This window comes from Palaemon carinicauda, unplaced genomic scaffold (assembly GCF_036898095.1).
Source record: "Palaemon carinicauda isolate YSFRI2023 unplaced genomic scaffold, ASM3689809v2 scaffold111, whole genome shotgun sequence".
Lineage (NCBI taxonomy): Eukaryota > Metazoa > Arthropoda > Malacostraca > Decapoda > Palaemonidae > Palaemon > Palaemon carinicauda.
The window spans coordinates 11,732-29,534 of NW_027168605.1; the positions used below are offsets into that span (position 1 = coordinate 11,732).

General features: G+C 38.4%; 1 long non-coding RNA gene across 1 annotated transcript; it reads left to right on the top strand.

Annotated features, from left to right (window-relative positions):
- Window positions 1-890: 890 nt before the first annotated feature.
- LOC137635288 (uncharacterized) lies at window positions 891-13,911 on the top strand. Its single transcript, XR_011042632.1, has 2 exons — window positions 891-1,021; window positions 13,026-13,911. It is a non-coding gene; the product is annotated as an uncharacterized lncRNA (long non-coding RNA).
- The last annotated feature ends 3,892 nt before the right edge of the window (window positions 13,912-17,803 follow it).

The window sequence follows — 17,803 nt, forward strand, 5'->3', positions numbered from 1 at the left end:
CCTAGCTTGTGTGGAATGGGTCAGTCTCTATGCCATTGTCCTGCTCGATAGAGCAATATCCCTGTCCCTTGCTACTGCTATTCATGAGCAGCCTTTAAACCTTTAAAGCGAAAGTCAAAGAGGTTGGACACCAAAATGAAAGAGAAGAAGATGGAACTGACATATACTAAAAGGTTAACGGCAGTGTGTGTCTAGTTTAAAGGTTACTCGTGAATGGCAGAGGCTAGGGACAGTATACATATGACCAGCAGCCAAATCTCCTCTCCAACCAAGCCAAGGTTAGGGAGGGCCAGACAATTATGGTTTTCGTACGTTACTTTAAGAAGTGATTGGCAGTGATGTATCTAGCAACTAATACATTTGTGTGTGTGTGTATATATATATATATATATATATATATATATATATATATATATATATATATATATATATATATATATATATATATATATATATATATATATATATATATATAAAAGAAATGTGGAGAAAATGTAAAAGAATTTTGAGAACCTGCATGTTATATTTATTCTACACATTGATTAATTACAGAATTTATTTTGATGCTCTGTTCAAAGTAAGAGAATTAAGAATAGTACAGTATTATAGGGTTGATGTATAGATATATAAAGATTGTGATAAAAACACTAATATATTTATTTATAATAAGTAAATAGGCAATATAGCAATAAGTAGTGAAGGAAAGAGAGGTTTGCGTGACGTCACAGTGACGTCAGGTCACGTGTTGTCAGTGAGGTAGATTGTCAGCTGATTGAATTCGTTGTGCTTGAACTTACGTCAGATAAAGAAAGTAAATATACTAAAGATATTAAATTTATCACACATTTCTGGTTTGAGTATATTAGAAATTCTTCGTATCTTTCCAGGGTCGCATATCACGAAAACATAAAGTGCCGAAGGAGTTCAACAAGAAAGCCGCTGAGTCGGCATTCAGGTCACTAGTCAAGACTCACGAAAAATACGGATGGGTCACACCTCCTTTGTCTGAGGGCTAACACAGGTGAGGTATTGGTTTACCCAACGTTATTATAAGATCATTTCAATCGTAGGTTTATGGCCTAATGTATTAGTGAAAATATTCATTTTGTATTTTTACAAAACAATATTCATGTTTCCTTATGAATCAGTCACTGCAAAATTGGCTGGAAAAAATCTTGCCCTCTTTGATGGTTATTACAGTTGGCTACTTGGCTTCATTAAGTCTGGTATACAGTCAAGCCCAATTCTTCGCGAGGGTTAGGTAACAGTAACAGGCGTGAAAAGCATAAATTCGCATAGATTTGGTGGCCTTTGGTGGGGTACCGGTAATATTACGGTAGAGTCCAACCCAGCCATTACTATAGTCCATTTCTTTTAGCGATGCAGATTTGCACCGACTCGCAGGGGTGCCCTTTTAGGTCGGAAAAGTTTCCTGATCGCTGATTGGTTAGAATCATCTTGTCCAACCAATCAGCGATCCGGAAACTTTTCCGAGCTAAAAGGGCACCGCTGCGAGTCGGTGCAAATATGCATCGCTAAAAGAAATGGACTATACTTGCCAGTACATAAGAGCTTGGTGTTTTTCTTTTTTCGCGAGCGAAGCGAGCACACGGCAGACAAAATCCATAGAGAACTCCATCGAAATATTACTGAAAAATAATGGTTTTGCTCCACCGTGCGTTCGCATCGCTCGTGAAAAAAGAAAAACATCAAGCTCCTATGTACTGGCAAGTGGTAATGGCTGGGTCGGACTCTACCGAAATATTCCCAGGGTAACTCCTAACCTAATAAATCACTGCCCATTGCATATGCTTGGATAATTAAGACACTAAGCACTCCCTAATATTGTTTTCACTTGGTTTCAATCACAGTATAGATAGAGCTAACAAAGGTAAGCGAAAGGTTTACCCTACATAATTATAAGACCATTTTAGTTGTAAGTTTAAGCTATATTCATCCTTCAAACTGAATGTCACTATAAGATTGGTTGGAAAAATATTTGCATTTGATGGTTGGTGCATTCATATCGTTCCACTTCATGTGCCTGTTTTTTATTATCATTTTTCAGTGGTGTGTGTATAATACTTTTAGAATATCTGATGTAAGTGAAATTTCTTTTATTATTATTATTACTTGCTAAGCTACAACCCTAGTTAGAAAAGCAGGATGATATAAGCCCAAGGGGTCCAACAATGAAAATTGCACAGGGAGGTAAGGAAATAGTGTAAGGAAACAAATAGAATAGTGTCCCCAAGTATACCCTCAAGCAAGAGAACTTTAACCCCAGATAGTGGAAGATCATGGTATAAATGCTATGTCACTACCCAGGACTAGAGAACAATGGTTTGCTTTTTGGAGAGTTCTTCTCCTAGAAGAGCTGCTTGCCATAGCTACTGTAGTCTCTATTACCCTTACTAAGTGGAAAGTTGCCACTGAACAATAAGACAGTAGTTAACCCCTTGAGTTAAGGAGAATATTTTGGGTATCTTAGTGTTGTCCGGAGTAATGAGGAAAGAGAAGAATGTGGAAAGAATAAGCTGGACTGTCTGCTGTGTGTGTAGGAAAAGGAAATATGAGCCTTAACCAAAGTGGGATCCAATGCAGTACCATCTAGTCAGTCAAAGGACCTAACAACTCTCTAGCTGTAGTATCTTGACGGCTGGCTGGTATTTTCTACCAGAGATAACCGAGAAAAGCATCATGCTGAAACTTCACAAGTACCTACTATTAAAAGTAACCAAGTAGGACTGTTTATCACTGGTGTTTGAGCATTTTTCAGTAATTCTCTTAGCCAAGACTGAAGATATAAAGGCTTTCAAGAAGAAACTGAAAACTTTGTTGTTCTCTAAAGGCTTTGATAGTGTGGATGTGACAATAAACAAGCAATATGTGGCGTGAAATGTTGAATACTTTAAAACGAACATGATAATACGACTGTGGAGGTCCTGTAGAGAGTAGGGTTCCCCTGCTGTATAGGACCAGTATAGCAGTCCATAAAGTAAAATAAGTATTTACCTCTGGGTTTCTTTGTAATTCATTTGTTAGTTAGTCAAATGTTACATCACTTTCAAATGCTTAGAGAAATATTTTTCCTATACTTTTATCTCTAGCTAGAACATTATTGGGATTTACTTGTAGTACTCGGCTTTCCTAGCAAAGAGCAGTGCTTTACAGGTAGCAGCTACGTCTGCAATCCAAACTTGCTCGGTGTTACACCACTGGTCTGGAGCAGTTTCCTGCTTTGCGGTGACAGAAAACTCGAGGGAAGAAAAGACCCTTAAGCCATTTGAGGAATTATCACAATCTGGGGCTATAGCCATAGAATTCCTTTTGCATCAGAATGTTTATCTATGGGGTAACTGTATCCTAGAGGCACGATTCTGTCTTAACTAAATGCTTTAGACAGCTGTCTCCCAGGGACGGGTTTAGCCCTGAGAAACTCGAACTTAATGCGTACCCCTTTTCTATTCTCTTCCTCAGATGTAGCTACGGCTATAGAAAAGGTAGAGGCTCATACAAGCTCCTATGATAAGAAGGGCAATGGCACCAAGGTTCCCTGCCCCCTAGCAGCAGCTAAGGAACTCACCTTTTAAGCCAGTTCCGCAGTAAAGACGACTTCTTCTTTCAACAGATTCACAACAGCCTAAAATACAAGCCCCAACCTACCTTTGGTCTGAGCGCACATCCCTCCAGACAAAGAGGGCGTGGTTGCAAAGGCTCATGCTAGGAAGGGCATGCCCCCCAGCTTACCACCAGTGGGGGATGCTTACTATGCTTTTGGTCAAGATGGCATGACTTCAGTGCCGACCTTTGGACGGTAGGAGCCTTCTGTTCAGGATATTGAGTCACTTCTATAGCCTGTCTGCCACCTCTGACAATCCAACAATTTTAGACGAAAAACTCAGTAAAGGACCTCCTCTTATTAGAGGAAGTATCCAAATTGTTGGACACGAGTAAGCTCAGTTCAAATCATCCTTCCTCTCACTAAGGTTATTTTCAAGTTAAGAGTGGTCTTTGCTATCTATCAGATTTAATCAAGGACAGCAAATGAATGCATTCTTGATCTTGTAAGGTTCCAGATCTTGCGGTGTAATTACATCTCACCGGCAGTTTACTAACTCCAGGTATGTATTAGTCAGGAAAAAATACAAATTATCTCCGAATTTGTCATTTTACTAACTCCCAGTGTATTGCTATTCCGTCCTAGACCAAAAAAATACTGTAATAGGCGATACTTCTTAGTATCCCTGAGACAGTCTGGACTCTTACAATCTTACACTACTTTGTGTGATTCGTCAGACTGATTGAATTGTTAACCTACAAGGGAGTCAGAATAATGCTAGTATCTTCAAAGGAGACAATAGAGGAGTGGTATCCTGACCTACTGGAACTTCTCACGGAAGCCCCAAGAAACCCTCCAGAATGACTAAAACCTAATTAAGTCAACCACGCTTAGGGAAAGTTCCATATCGCAGTGCATTGCCTGCCACATTACAATGGAAGACTAGTTGGCTGCACTAACGAAAGAAGGGAGTTCATGCCCAAATACAAAACAACTGTCCATATGTCCCAGAAAGTTGTCCGCAGTAGTCTATCAGGACAAATGGGAACCTTTGGTGATCAGGGTTATAAGAGGGCCACTTTCCCCTGAATATGGGCTATTTGATGATCCAAGGGAACGAATTCCTTGTCAGTGAAGGCGGTATAAGACTACCACTAGATCTTGAACCAAGTTCTCAAACTGAAAGAGCTTGACCTCCCCTCTTTTGGATATCTCTTAGCTGTTCCTCGGGTTTGACCCCCCCCCCCCATAAGAACAAAAGTCTTTGAAGAAAGTCCTCCCCCCCACAATCCCATGCATAAAGGCTAAGGCAGGGATCTTACCTTAAAGACTGCCTTCGTCCTTGCCTTACCTTCAAACAAGAATAAGTGGACTACATGTATATGGCCTATTTTACCTTGTGTCCTATTCCAGAGAGTACAAAGAATTTTTTTCGTATCCTTTGCTCTCAAATTTGTGACCAGAACCCAGATTCCAGGGGAGTTGCAGTTGGACTTCTTCACAATCTTCTTTCTCAAGGAGGCCCACTGATGACCCATGTGTTATTTTACTTAGTCTGTCTAGTAAGATCAACTTAAAAATTTCAGATATGAACGACAGATCGGTGGCCAAAACTGTTTCAGTCTGGCCATTAATATTGGCAGCACCGGAGGAAGTTTTCGAAAATGCAACTTCTTACAGGTCGAGAAATCTATCATGAGAGCTTTCTATCTCAGGAAGAGCCGCCAAGAACTTCCCCCCTCGAGCACGATATACGTTGTCCTACCACAACGCTAGTGTTTCACAGAAACCATGTGAGAAGTTCCAAGAGAACTTCTAAATTGGCCAAACCTGCTACAATAACCACACATAAAGTTTCTTGACAATGCGTTGCCTGTCTCTTCACAGTTGGAAACTATCCAGCATCTCCAAAAGAAACCCTTTTCGAGACCAACAGCAAAACAAGCTTCCGGATAAAACCGAAAGTACCGCAGCAGTATATCAGGCTAAGTGGAAAATCTTCCATGATTGGTATCGTACGGGGAATATTGCTCCACTCAAGGCCGCTATTCCCCAAATTGCATACTTTTTGGTGTTCCTGAGGAACAAGAAATACCTTTCAGTCACTGCAGTGAAAGGCTACCACTCGGGGCCTTGAGCCAGGTATTCAAACTAAAAAGGCTTGATCTCTCCTTATCATGGGAACTCTCCACTCTCTTTAGGATTTTCAGGCAGTCTTGCCCTTCTCAAGAACTCAAACCCCCTCCTTGTCTTAGCTTCAACCAAGAGAGTACGTACGTGAATTATACGGTCTACTTTATCTTACGTCACATTCCAGAGGGTAGAAAGAACTATCCTTTGTCTTTTGTTCCTGAATTTGTGATCAAAACCTAAAATCCTCTTGATAATGATATCAGATGTGACTCTTTCACTATCTTGTTTCTCAAAGAAGTAACTGATGCCCCAAATGACATGTTACTTTGTCCCGTAAGAGCAGTGTGTAAATATCTGAAAAGAAAGCAGGATCTTAGACCTAAAATTGCCAATTTTTCATGAGCACTGGCCGCTACGTAAAGAAAGCATTCAGAAACACTATCTCTTTCTGGTTAAGAGAATAGCTCATAAATCCTCAGGGGAAGCATTGTGGCCCCCCCCCCCCCCCTCAAGCACATGGTATACGAGGACTTGCCGTAACCCACAAAATCCACTGTCGCATAAGTTCTCAGAGCTGGTGTATGGAAGAGACAAACCACTTTCACAGACCATTATCTTGAAGATTACACACTTAGGTCTTTAGACACCCTTTATAACCTATTGTTGCAGCACAACAAATAATCTATTTATAAGCTCTGGCAAAGAATATTACCCTGTAGACTAGAACTTACGGCATTACCTCTTTACGAGCTGGCTACTATTCACAAATTAATCTCTTGCTATTACTTATTGTAATTGTATCTATTAGAGAGGAAGGGAATCCCTCTTATCAGAGACTTCCATATAAATGTCTCATAGTTTTGTACCTGCATAGGAATAAACTACTGTACAAATTTTAAAAACAATTTATATTTTTCCTACTTAATACAAATCTGAGTCATTTCAAAGACCCTGTGTCAACTGCCCCGGAAGTCTTTGACCAGTAGAATGTGAGGAAACAACCAAACGTTGTGATCAGCCTTCTTAGGCCGCATGCACAGTGGTTGCTTAGCAATGGTATAAGATGCAATCAATATTCTTTGATCGTCTGGTCTTGGAAAATATAACCAGGAGTGACCATATAAATGACTAAAAAAAATACAAAACATCCAACACAAGACAAATACTGTAGTGCATAGTACAAAAAGATGCATCGAACAAATTCAAATTGCACACTCTTCATCTACAAGATGCTGCATTTATAGTGATATTCAGGTAACGTAATAGCCCAACATTGTAGTCTTGCAGCTACTAATGTAGGTAAACTTGCATTTGGATTTGTATTTAAAATTAGTAGTGTTTTCCAACTACACTGTACATGCCAATTTGTTCTCGTGGTATAACCAAATTATTTTGAACTACCTATGTTGCCCCTTTTTTTGAAGCTTGGCATATATCTATGGTTATCCCAAACAAAAATTTCATGTGTTTTTTGCTTTCAATAAGTTTAGGCCCTGCTTATCATTCCTTTTAAAGTAGAGATGGAGAAAGACTTGAATCGGTAGTTGTGAATGACAAGATTCTTGATTTTGGACACAAACTCTGTATAAGAACGACACAAGACATAGACTTATTCGCAACCCAGAGGAGATTAAGAAGGCTCATGAACAGTCTTGAGGGTCAGATGTCCTCCAGGGTTTATACAATGTCCACATGAGAGACCTGAGGATTTGATTGGCATTCCCAAAGGGGACTTGACTTCCTGGAGAGGGGAAGACTGCTCGAAGGTCCTTCGGAGCGTAAACTATTCCTCTGAAGGGGAAAAGTCCAAGCTGTTCAGTCTAAGACCTAAAGGCTGAGTGAAAACTTTCTACAGCGCAGACTAAGAGGAGCTTCCATCGAAGAATGTAGATTAGGAGAACTCCATCCAATGCGGTAAAGCTTCTACCCGAGGAGTATTCCTTCTATGATGCCAATCTCAGGAAATGGGTAGTTCTCCAGATATCTTGAAGAGGAGTATCAGCACATTGGATAACATCCAAGGTGTGGCACTCGATAGCCACTAGGGTTATCCTGATGACTGATGTCTTCAAAGTCTGTCGAGTAATCGGTAAATCTGGCAAAATGGCGCAAAGGCTAGTGCATCTTAAATATATAGGTGTTGTTAGGATGTATCCAGAATGCCGCCGATATCCATGGAATTGGAGAGCAGCAAACTGGAAGATGTCCTGAAACTGGAAGTTCTAGATCAAACAGAAGGGTTAACAGGTCCCTCAGTGGTAATGCCCGAAGATCAAGAAGCCTCATCGATGTGGGGACCCCTCTGGTCCTACACCAACTGTACACGTGGCGATTGAGTGTCGCTTAGAACATTCCTCTTGTTTAGAATCTTGCTGACAGCTCTACCACTTTGTTGGCTTCCCAAGTGTGTACTTGCTCTGCCAACTCACAAATTGTCAGGTTAACAGTACACCCTTGATTGTTGACGTGAGACATAACGGTAAAGTTATTATTTTTTAATGCTACCGGATGTTCTATCAAACTCTGTTGGAAAGCTTGCTTGGACTTCCAGATGGCTGATATGTAGGCGTTTAATTCTGTGGACTATGTCCCGGAGGCAGCCTGGTTCCTCATATGTGCGTCTGACCTCTCTTGTGAACAGCAGATCCCTGAAAACCATGTTCTCATCATTCTGTTGCCAGACACGATCTTCCCATGTTTCCTGTTCCACTGGAGCGAGAAGTTAGGGGAATCTCTAACTGCTGATCAGTGATTCTTCCAACAGCACTGTAGCAATTGCTGGCGGAGGAGCCTGTGCTGGAAGAGTTGTCCAGTGACAAAAGATGTCCCAGAAGAGTTCTTGGTCGTGCAAGAAGAGCCTTCCTATGTTTGCCGATATGATAGTTCGCTGTATTTATTAGCATACTCCTGTACTCTATCCTCTGCTTGGACATGTGAGTGGGCTTAACGACTGAGCATGGTTCTAAGATCATGGCAAAGGAAAGCAATTTGTCTTAGTACTGGACAATTTCTTCCTGGAGGAAGATCGGATAAGTTGATCATCGAAAAATCCCAAGAGGTGAATCTTGTTCAAGTAACCACCAGTAGAGGTGAACATAAAAGCTCGGTGTGGTAAAAGTACAAAGCTCCAGAATTTCAACTGGTGTCTAATACCCTGAGGACGAAGGGGAGGTACAGTACTTCCTTTAGGACCATAACATGGGTATCTAGAAGTACTTATTTTTCAGGTCCACCAAAATCCATGAGATCTTTCCTGATGGCAAACAGTACGGTACCTGCCATCTCCATCTTGAATGGAAAGATGGCTGGTCCCCGGTTGACTTCTCTCCCTAGAAGAGTCGCATGTAAAGGCCCGGATGACCATCTCGGAAAACTTCGAACAAGTTCAACTTCAAGAATGTGGCCAACAGTAACCTAGTTGGCTTAATTCTGTCTGAGAGGACTTAGTATGAGTAGTGCCCGTGTGTTTATAAGATTGTTAAGATCCTGGGTGTGGCAAATTATGCGACTCACAGTTGTCAACCCAGGAAGTTGTTTGGAAGATAGTCATGGATGCAATTTCTAGGTACCAGATTCCAGGTCCAAGTATAATGTTCCCTCAAACCAGAATTTTTCACTGTGTCCTTGCCCATGGTGTTAACGCCGAATCGATGGACAATGGAGAAAGGTCTACCTCTTTTGACATGCAGAACTTCCATTGGGGCAGGATATTTAAGTTAGAGAAATGCGACTTGATCGTAACAGTTCCAAGAGGAAGAACCAAACGTAAGGACAGTTAGACCTTTGATGGGTGCCAATCAGTGGGCGTTATTCATTCCCTGATACACATCGCGGTTGCCCCTGAAGGTAAGTGAACTCTTTGGCAACCATAAACTCATTGTTGAAAAAGATTCCACACTAAAGTCGATGATTATCTCGACATTCTTTGAAGAATCTTCATTCCCCTTAGGGTATTTGCAGGCCATACAATAATGGAATAGTGATCCCCTGTAGAGGAAGAAGAGACGGTGAGCGTTGAGTAGGCTCCCCTTCAGAGACTGAACTGCTTCTGGCTCTCGTGCCTTCTGAAGCTAAAGGGGAATCAAGTATACAGGATTAGCTTTTGGAGAGTGAACCGGAGTGTAGCCGCAAGTGGAGTGTAGAAGCATCGCACAAGTGCCTGCCCTTGATGGGACAGGAGCAGTGCCGACAATCATGTGAGCACGATGTGGCATCTTGGGACTTGTACGAGCACCGAGATCAAACCTGAGAAGTCGCTTGTTCCAATTTCTTACCATGTAAAAAGAGTATGAAAGCTCTTGGTGTCTCAGAAAATCTCTGAGCGTGGGAAGCTCTTGTGTCAATGTCTCAGAGAGTAGGAAGATCTCCTTGCTGTGAATGCTAGGATGGAATAGCTAATTGAGGAACAACTTAACTGGTGTCTAACTGTCTATGTCTATTTGTAAAGATCACCCAAAGATCAAGTGCTAGGGGCCAATCTTGTTGGAAAGATCACATTGGGATTAACTATAAATTAAAGATCTCCCAAAGATCAAGTGCTAGGGGCAGATCTTGTTGGAAAGATCACATTGCGATTGATTTTTTAGTAAGACCAAGAGCAAGGAGACTGGTCTCGCATGTACCGATCACAATCAGAATGATTCCATGAAGGTTAAAGATTGAGAAAGAATAAGAAGAAACCTCAGCCTCTCAAGTAAGGGAAGCTCTCTTAGCCCGTACAAGCTTTGAGAATGATTGTATGTTCCTGTTCCACAAGTATTGTAGACTGGAATAGCTTGAACGATGCAGGGACAAGAGTTCTGTGACCAGAAATTCACTAAAGGAGTCCAGTTGTGTGGTGATTAAAATCTGTGGAAAATCAATCGCGAGACAGTTCAAGCAGTGACGGAGTGTGAGGAGACCGAGGACCGAGCATGTGGATATCAGGAGCTTAGATTGGTCCCGTTGGGGGAGGATAGTCACTCAGGCTTGTCACCCTCTTAAAGGAGAACCTGATGCTTATCCGCACAGGCAAGTGAACAGGTGAGGAAGGGCAGAGTCATCTCTGGCTATGTTTAGGCTCCTACAACAGAGTTGGCGACAGGCCCATTAACACCTGTACCCAAAATGTCTTCTCGGGGATGAGAACATTGCCTAAGTATAACCTCTTCTCAAACGTATGAGGCAAGAATTTATTAGGATTACTTTCCCCGAATGTCTCTGTTCTTGGTAAGCACCATCCCTCCCTCTTGTACAGGGTGAGATCAGTTATAATAAATTCTTAATCTCTCATTGCACAACTTTGGGCCAGAAGTAGGAGCGTCTGCAGATCCAGCCAAGAACACTTCATGTGGAATAATTCTTGGCATAAACTTCCCCAAGTACAGGATCCAGGAACAGTGAGTATTAATAATTCTTCCTGGAATTCTGTACTGTAGTTTACTCTTAGGCTTGAACCGAGAGATCAACCTCAAATCAATCAATCAATCAATCAACCGAAACTGTCGATTGTCAAGGATAATGGAAGAAGGGTGTTGAACGTGCTTGGTAGTTATTCTTAGTGAGGGATAGTTCTTTCTATGCACTTCTAGAGGTTCTCACTTATCAGAAGAGAGAAAGATCAGTTGATTGCCCAGGAAGGGGAAAGAAGGGCGAAGCTCTTCATTCCTACCAGCAGTGTTCGTGCCTGTTTCTGTAAGAAACCGAGAATAGGGCAGTATCGTGACATATTCGGGACAACTACTTTCTCAATACGTACCCTCTCATGTCTCGAATGAAACGAGAAATGCTAGAATGGAATGTTCTCAATTGGTTTTCCTGGACTTCATCGATAACATTTTTAAGGAAGTTTGTCTACTACACATCGTGCAGGCTCATGACAACGCTCTCATGGGCCATGAAATCGCATCCATGGTGCCTATCGAGGATCGGGAACACACTGGAGATAAGAAAGACAGTGCCCATTTCCTTTATGATTGGCAGACGCAGAACTCTTTCCTCCTATAGAGCACTAATGATATCTAAGGACCTGTCATTGTCAGGTCACACTAGCAAGGGGATAGAACAGTAACAGTATGTTGGATAATGGCAGGTAGCTCAGAAAACTGTCTCATATTTACAGTTATCAGGAAAAACTGCATAACCTTAGCTTCTTTCATTAATAACTTTCAAACAATACAAAGAGTCAGTAAATCTATTCAGTCTGAGATTGAATAAATTTTCTGACTGATTGTATTGCTCGAAAGTTGTTAATGGAAGAAGCTAAGGGTTTGCAGATAATGAGGTCATAGAGCAGTACATGTGTACCAAACTACGGCCAAAATCTAAGTGATGGTTTCTGTACCTGCCGAGTGGGCGGGACCTAACTTCCATCTCCCAGCAACTACTGTATAATTAAAAAAGAGCCATTCCAGCTTATCTAGAATCATAATCCCATTAAAGAATGATGGTTTGTATTTATATGAATAAATAAATACAAATTATAAATATAGATGGAGACCATAAACTTCTTTAACTGTAAAGTCTTACCATTGAAGTAACCAAGTAAATTAATAATTCACTAACTATTAATGGAAAATGGAATTACACCTGATAATTAGAGCCTATATTAGTTAATCTCGATGTAATGGCCAAAACAAGGGGGGGGGGGTGATCTAGGACGATTTAGTTTTGAGACAAGAAATAGCGAGGTAAATACACACATGATCGAACAAGTTCCATGCTATTTTATTTCTATCTGCAAGAAATGAGAATAAAATTGTCTGGGAACATTCGCATCTTGAGTGAGGAATCTGATAAAATTGAAGAGTTTGCTATGAACTACCAATATATTGATATCTATAATACTCTGTTGAACCATGAATTGATATCTGTATCTTCTAGGAGACAGACACTCTAAAACCAAACCATTGTTCTCTAGTCTTTGTGAAGTGCCATAGCGTCTGTACCATGGCCTTCCAATGTTTTAGGGTAGAGTTCTTTTTCTTGATGGTACACTGAGGCACAATATTCTATTTTATTTCTCTTCCTCTTGTCTTTTTTAAGCTGTTATTTTTTATATATGAAATTTTTATATTTAATGTTGTTACTGTTTTTAAAATATTTTATTTTAATTGTTCATACTTCTCTAGTAGTTTATTATTATTTTCCTTTCCTCACTGGGCTATTTTCCCTGTTGGAGCCCTTGAGCTTATAGCATCCTGCTTTTCCAATTAGGGTTGTAGGTTAGCTAGTAATAATGATAATAATAATAGCCATAATTCAAATTCACTTTGGTTAGCAGACACTTTACATGCAAGAGCCCAAGTCTCTTGATAGAAACTTTGAATAATGGCCATATTCATCATTTCAGATTTTGTTTACTAACGGAAGCTTCTCCAGGCAAAAAATATTCCATCCGTGAGTGATCCGATCCATGAATTGCAGAACTTTTAAACAGTGCATACCTCAAGTCACGCTGTTTGTCCTCACAAGTGCAACTTTCTCACTTCATCCAGAAGACTGGGACGAAACGAGGATTATTGCCGGTAATGTAATGACAGGACTGTCTTCGGCCCCATGAGAAAACGAGCAGCACGGCCTACTTGCGTTTGCGAAGAAGCGAGTGCAAGGTGATATCCTTCGTTGCACCACTCGATTACATTTATTAGATATAAAGGAAGAAGGGATTGTCAAAGCAGAAAGGATGTATTGGTATCTCAGGTAGCAAATGCTTATACAGGTAGTATTTATGTTGTTTTTTCCCTTTAGACCACTTATATGTTGGCCAAAGTTATTATTATAGAATACAATATTTATAAAGTCATGTTTATGTTGACGGACATAATTTTTTTCTCTAGTCGGTGATATTCTGTCATTTTAATGTTGACTGAAATAATTTTTCTTTCAATTCAGTGATTTCTTTGGACTGAATTATTTCAGTCAGACGATGAAAAAGATTTAATTTTAATTGACTACTCATGTTAATGGCATTACCCTATTTCTCTTTAAGTTAATATATTTATAGGACAGTTTTTTATTTTAGGATTCTCATTTCTCAAGCGACTCACGGGATCACATTAGTTCCCTAGACATATACGACACTAATTCACTGGTCGGTTATGACGTTACTTTTCAAGATAAAAAAAAAAAAAAGCTTGCGGGAAACATATAAAAGTATTGCATAAAAGTATTGTAGTGATAGATGACAGTGAGTTAACTATTAGAAGCAGCATTATTATTAGTCACTATTTATAAGATTTTTTTTTATGCTCAAATGCTTTTAAATGCAAGACATTTAGTTTAAAAATGCTAAGGATTTCTTTGCAGTTTCTCTACTTTCTTCATGGGGAATGAGACGAGATAGACAATAGTAGGGATTTGAGTGATTTGGTATTATTAGCTAATTTACTATACAAAGTTCAGTGCAATTACAGACAATCACATAGGAATATTAAAAGGTTGCAGTTATTATATGTGTGAAGTTATGGATACGTTCGTAATTCTATCACAAATTTGAAATACTGTACTGACGACCAGAGCAGATTTTCATAGTTTGGTAGTTTTTTGATTACTGGTAAATTTTAATGAAACACAGTAATTGTAAAAATTACATAATACTTCATATGAATGACCAGCCAAGTCATAGAAAACTTATAGTATTGTAAAAGTAATTAAGTAGTACACAGCTTCAGAAGCTCAGTCTTCATTTCAAATTAGAAAGAGTACACACGAATATAAACAATTGTAAAATTTCACGAGTCTCGATGTCTCTAAAAATTTCTGCCCTTTTTTTTTGTTCCAGATTTATAAACCACATATTTTACTTATGCATTAACACCGGAAAAGATGAGAATGGAGTGCTGAATTCCAACTTGAGATATGAGGTGAAGTAAAGTGTATTAAGCAAGGCTTTGAAATTTGGTTAGTTACACCGTTAAACACACATACCAAAGCAAAACAGTGCTGCTAGTAATATAAGGGAGACTAGTGTTATCCTTTAAATTCTGCTTGAACTTAGTCTTCAACTTATAGGCCTACTGAGGCAGCTTTCCCTTTGTCCAAAAACGGTGGTTTACTTATAGATGGTATTCCATATTTTACACATCTTGGGGTTATGAATAATGATAAAGTGGGTTGGTCAATTAACAGTCAGTATATACAAAACTGCTGGCTGTATTTGTAATATATTTAATGATTAATGAATAACATGTTTCAAATGGAGTATTCCAAAGTAGGTAGACATGACCGATCAGCAACGGCAACTAGACTACATAACCGTAACATAGATTGTTTCAGATTAATGAGACTGGTTGAAATGGGATTAAATTGGGAGATGTGATATTGAATAAATACAGTAATGCAAATTCTAAATTCACATGAAATACAAGAGGTATTGTATTAGCAGGAAATAAAGAATGGCATATTTTAACGTTAAATTCCCAGGTCATGTGTGTTTGTAATTTGGTGGGGGTACAACATCTAATTAATACACAGCATATACAAAAGTTGAAACACCACATTAGTTCCATTGTACACTTGTATTTTATTAGTTAAGATTGTTTCATCAAACAAAATACTAGAAACCTTCAGAGGTAGTAATATGTTAACAAGAAAATACAGTAAAGTTTGTTAGAATTAAATATAATCTCTTGATAATAAATTGAGCTTAATCAAATAATACGGAGTTAGTACTGAAAAAAAAAAATAACCACAGTTAAGACATAAAGAGCCAAAATAGAATATTGAAAAACAGGGATTTTTTCCAGAAAGTTTAAATATAAAAGTAGAAATTCAGCACTCATTCACTCGGACCTTTTCTGGCATTGCGGCATAGGTATAAATGTTTATTTTCCTTATTAATTTTTTTGGGGGAGGGCATCTATTCCACTGACAAATTGTACGTAATTTTTTGTAAAGAATTGTATGATTACCAAAGCCCTTATAAGGATTTGCTCATGTTGGACATGGAACTCGATGAGATTAGGTTGGTAAATTTAGCCTGCTTACTGATTTACATAGTCAAGGCTCTCACAGGCGTTGAAACTCGTATGTGTAGCGAGACGATTGTTGAATGAGCTGTTACAAAGGTCCCTCTTGCCTTTTGTACATAACACATTATTTTGAGATGGAGAAGGGACTCCTTATTTTATAATTGTTATCTGATTAAGTAAGGTAAGTTTGTAATAAATGTTGGTGTCAAATGTGTAGTCATGTTCATATAACATAGGTACTAGTTTCATGTAGACGCTATAATCGCTGTTAATCGAAAAGGCAAAATGTGAAACAGTCATGACTGATACTGGTATGTTTAATCAACACGGTATTTTTTATATACAGTATTGAATTTCACATAGCTTTCTGAAAATACTTGCATACTGAAGCTTTGAACGGTGACATTGAAGTAACGCCTCGTTTCAGTGTCGATACAATTTACAGCGCTATTTTATTTATTTATTTTTTTCCTTTTACTACTGATAGCAATGACCTGAGTTTGGGCAAAAAAGCTTTTTATTAATATATTTAATTTCAAGTTATACTTTTCCTCACAAAAGCTATTAAACCTGGCATTTGAATGATATACTGTATTATATAAACTTGATTGCTTATTTTTTGTTACTATACACAAAATCACCTTCTCTCACTTAGTCCTTGTACCTTACATTTGTTGTTCAATGCGTCAGTTACGTTTACTATTATAAACATTAGAGTGCTTACTACTACTCAAATACTCTTATGGATCATATAGGCTAATCCCTTTATAGTTCTCCTACATGGTATAAGCATGCTACCCACAAACACTATAGTAAATTTTTTTTAATGAGGCGAATTCGCACCAACTTGCAGCGGTGCCCTTTTAGCTTGGAAAAGTTTCTTGCTATCTGATTGGTTAGAATTTTATCTTGTTCAACCAATCAGCGATCAGGAAACTTTTCCGAGCAAAATGGGCAACCCTGCGAGTTTGTGCAAATCTGCCTTACTAAAAAATTGACTATAGATATTATATACACCCAAGTAAACTGTGATTTGGAAGGATAAAGCATAAAATTAATTTTTATAAAACAAAAATAGTTCATCCATAAAAATACTTAAATATTACTCTTAACTAAATGGACCTCACAGCATTACCACAGGTGGCCGACGGTTACCCATTTTTATCCGAGAACATACGAAAACATGAATGTGGGCATATACATGGTTGGTAATCATGTTAGAGATAACTAATTCAAATTAAAAACTTTGTGACGACTACTAAAAGCCACTGGAAAACTCTTATGCATTGCTGAAATAAATCATTAGAAGCCTTGTTGAATTAGGAAAATTTACAAACAATTTAAGACCAATTACTGAAAACAAGGTTATAAGGTCCAAAGTTTAACACCATCCAACAATTTACAAAAAAAAATTCAACTAAAAAAAATAATGCACATTGCGAGACATGAATCATTTGCTGAAAGTACAAGTGTTTAGATCTTATGCTTTTAAATAAGGTGAAAAACTTTTGCCATGCAAACAAAACTTCAAACAAAAATAAATTTAAATTAAAAATACGATCCATGTTGGGCAGAAAAGCATTCTAATTTGGGACTAGCAAAAAAAAATAAAAAAAATTCAAAATATAACAAAACTTAAAATTATTCAAGCAAAGAACAGAATGTTAATATTTTAAAAGCAATACTTTGTGCAAAATTAAGTTGATTAACATTTCTAAAATATGACAGTGGGCAGTAGAATATATTTTACCTAAATTCCTACAAACTTAATGGTACTTTTTTGTGCTGTAGAGCTACAGGTAAACTATTTACCAAATAGTAAATCTTTTAGTTCTAACTACAAAACAAAATTCAGAGCATAAAATATTCTCCATTACAGTTCAATTCACCAAGTTTGATATATTGTACCAAATACTTGTAACATAAACAATATATATTCAGCAGTTATAAATGTAAAACAAAGGTAATTATGATATACTTTCAACCGACCCAATCTTGGTCAGTGAAGAGAAGTCAAAGTTGTGCACACTATAAAAGAGGTTAACTCAAATACAGTATTGTACTAAGAACCAAATATTATATGAAAGGAGCAAATATAAGTAAACCTAGTTTCCCGTAGAGTAATCGCCATAGATAGAGCACAGTACACAGCACCGTA